General features: G+C 40.8%; 1 non-coding gene across 1 annotated transcript; it reads right to left on the bottom strand.

The window, feature by feature from the left end:
• Positions 1–496: 496 nt before the first annotated feature.
• LOC138428552 (U6 spliceosomal RNA) lies at positions 497–603 on the bottom strand. Its single transcript, XR_011252492.1, has one exon. It is a non-coding gene; the product is annotated as a U6 spliceosomal RNA (small nuclear RNA).
• Positions 604–3065: the final 2462 nt, after the last annotated feature.

Here is a 3065-nt window from a genome sequence, read left to right on the forward strand (position 1 = left end):
TCTCCAGTTCTACCTTTGCTAGTTGCTTTAGTTGTAGAGTTAGGTTATTTACTTGACTTTTTTCTTGTTTCTTGAGGTATGCCTGTATTGCTATGAACTTTCCTCTTAGCACTGCTTTCATAGTGTCCCACAGGTTTTGGGTTGTTGTGTTTTCATTTTCATTAGTTTCTATGCATATTTTGATTTCTTTTTTGATTTCTTCTGTGATTTGTTGGTTATTCAGAAGTGTGTTGTTCAACCTCCATCTGTTGGAATTTTTAATAGTTTTTCTCCTGTAATTGAGATCTAATCTTAATGCATTATGGTCAGAAAAGATGCTTGGAATGATTTCGATTTTTTTGAACTCATCAAGTTTAGATTTATGGCCCAGGATGTGATCTATCCTGGAGAAGGTTCCATGAGCACTTGAAAAAAAGGTGAAATTCATTGTTTTGGGGTGAAATGTCCTATAGATATCAATAAGGTCTAACTGATCTAATGTGTCATTTAAAGTTTGCAAAATATGGAATGCTTCACGAATTTGCGTGTCATCCTTGCGCAGGGGCCATGCTAATCTTCTCTGTATCGTTCCAATTTTAGTATATGTGCTGCCGAAGCAAGCACTGTTGTTTTTAATTTAGGGCTGCACTCTGTGCCATGTGGGACCTTAGTTTCCCAACCAGGGATTGAACCTGTCCTCTCTTCACTGGAAGCAGAGTCTTAACCACTGGACTGCCAGGGAAGTCCCCTAGTTCCTAGGTTTCAGTGTTTCACTGGGGAAGAAAAAAAACTGGGGGAGAAAAGAAAAGAGAAAGACACTCTGCACTGACCTCTTAGAACCTCTGCAATGAATAGACTCTCACTCTAATTAGGCCAATATGGAATACACATCAAATTCTCAATATACCCCAAACGGAAGTCAGCACACCCTACCACCAAATTCTGGCAAATGCTAGAGATATGGAAATTTAGAAAGGAAGGCTAAGAAAAAACCAACACCTAAAATTAGGACAGAGTCAGATATTCCCGTGCTCAGAGGTTAGCACGAACAGGAATCAACATAAAATGGCTAAGATTAACCATCTGCAGAAATCAGCCCAGGAAATAAGCTACCCAAGAGATGATTCACAAACATATTGCTAGCAATTTGAGGGTGCCTTTTAGTCTCACCAGGGGTCTAGTAGGCTCCTCTAAAAGGGAAGTCATCAGTTTAAAATGTAACTAGTGGAAGATTAGCAGTAATTTGAGAAATTGCAAACTGTCATAAGGAAATGATAGAGGTTTCAGATGACAGATAAAGAATATAGAAAATGAATAGCACAGTAGAATTTGTCAATGTGCCCTCACAATCTGTAGGGAAGGAAATCCGCTGACTCTAAAGACTCCTAGGGAATATTTTAGGAATATTCCTAGGATCAAGAAGATCAGCTCTTCTTGTTTGATAGTCAGATAATTACAGCCAGATCTATCTGTTCTTATTCTGTGTTCACTAATTAGTCTGCTAATCCGACTGATACCGCTGCCGCTGCTGCTAATTCACTTCAGTCATATCTGACTTTTTGCGACCCCACTGACTTTAGCCCACCAGGCTCCTCTGTCCATGGGATTCTCCAGGCAAGAAAACTGGAGTGGGTTGCCATGCCCTCCTCCAGGCAATCTTCCCGACATTTTCTGCATCTCCTTGCACTGCAGGTGGATTCTTTACCGCCGAGCCACCAAGCAAATAAGTTGGTGAAAAAATGGTAAAGGTGGGGGAGGAGGAGTCTGCAAGGAAGAGATAAAACTATGAACAAGCAAATGACCCAAATATTTAGGGATTGTCAAATGGCTGAATCAAGCCCAAGCTGAGTTCTTAGAAGCTGTAGATGGGACAAAACCTTGACCTAGGACTGCAGACTTTGAAAGTAAAATTAACCTGTGATTCCACAACTCTCTTGGAAACTATATAACAAATTCCATTCTTAACTTACATGTGAGTCACTTACTCATTATTGTTGTTCAGTAGGTACGTTTGTCAACTCTTTGTAACCCCACAGACTGCAGAGTGCCAGTCTCCTCTGTCCTCCACTATCTCCTAGAGTTTGCTCAAACTCATGTCCATTGAGTCTGCCATGTTATCTAATTAATGCATTGTTTTTCCTTTATTTACGTATTTCCTTTTACTTATTCAGCCAGTGTATAGATTTTCTACTTTTATGGTAGCCAGTAAAACAAATTTAGCAGCTGAAATCAATGCAAATGCATTATTTCAGTTATGTAGGTTAGAAATACAGGTCAGAATGAAGTCATCAACCAGCCAGGTTCTTATCTGGAGGCTCAGGTGGGAGTTCATTTGTAAGACCATTAAGGTTGTTGAGCTTCCCTGGTGGCTCAGATGGTAAAGAATCCAACTGCAATGTGGGAGACCTGGGTTTGATCCCTGGGTTGGGAAGATCCCCTGGAGGAGGGCATGGCAACCCACTCCAGGATTCTTGCCTGGAGAGTCCCCATGGACAGAGGAGCCTGGTGGGCTACAGTCGATGAGGTCGCAAACAGTCAGATATGACTGAGTGACTAAGCACAGCATAGCACAGGGTTGTTGGCAGAATCCAGTTCCTTACAGATTAGAACCAAGTCCTCATTTTCTTTCTAGTGCCCCCTTGAAGTCCTTATATGTGAGCCTTTGAACTTTAGAGCCAATAAGAGGACACTGATTCTTCTCACACTTGGAATCTCTGACTTCCTGTTACCAGAATAGTTCAGAACAGCACCCACACTATCTTGAGATCCATTACCTTCATTATATTTGCTACGTCCTTTCTGCCATGAATTGTAGCAGGTTCACAGGATCCAGGGACCTGGGTGTGAACTTCTTCATGGGGACATTCTGCTTACCACAGCCAACAATAATTACTGTTGATACAGACATAGTTTTACTTTAATAAATTCCGTACTCAGTGAAAATAGCACAGAAAAAAAAAAAAAAGGTGATCATTAACCTCGTTGAAACTCTGCCAAGAAGTGATCTCTTAGTCACAAGGTTCATGAACAACCTAATTTTTTAGCCTTAAAAAATATCATTTCCAACCCTTAACTGTATTAGAGGT

The sequence above is a fragment of the Ovis canadensis genome, chromosome 23 (assembly GCF_042477335.2).
Source record: "Ovis canadensis isolate MfBH-ARS-UI-01 breed Bighorn chromosome 23, ARS-UI_OviCan_v2, whole genome shotgun sequence".
Classification (NCBI taxonomy): domain Eukaryota; kingdom Metazoa; phylum Chordata; class Mammalia; order Artiodactyla; family Bovidae; genus Ovis; species Ovis canadensis.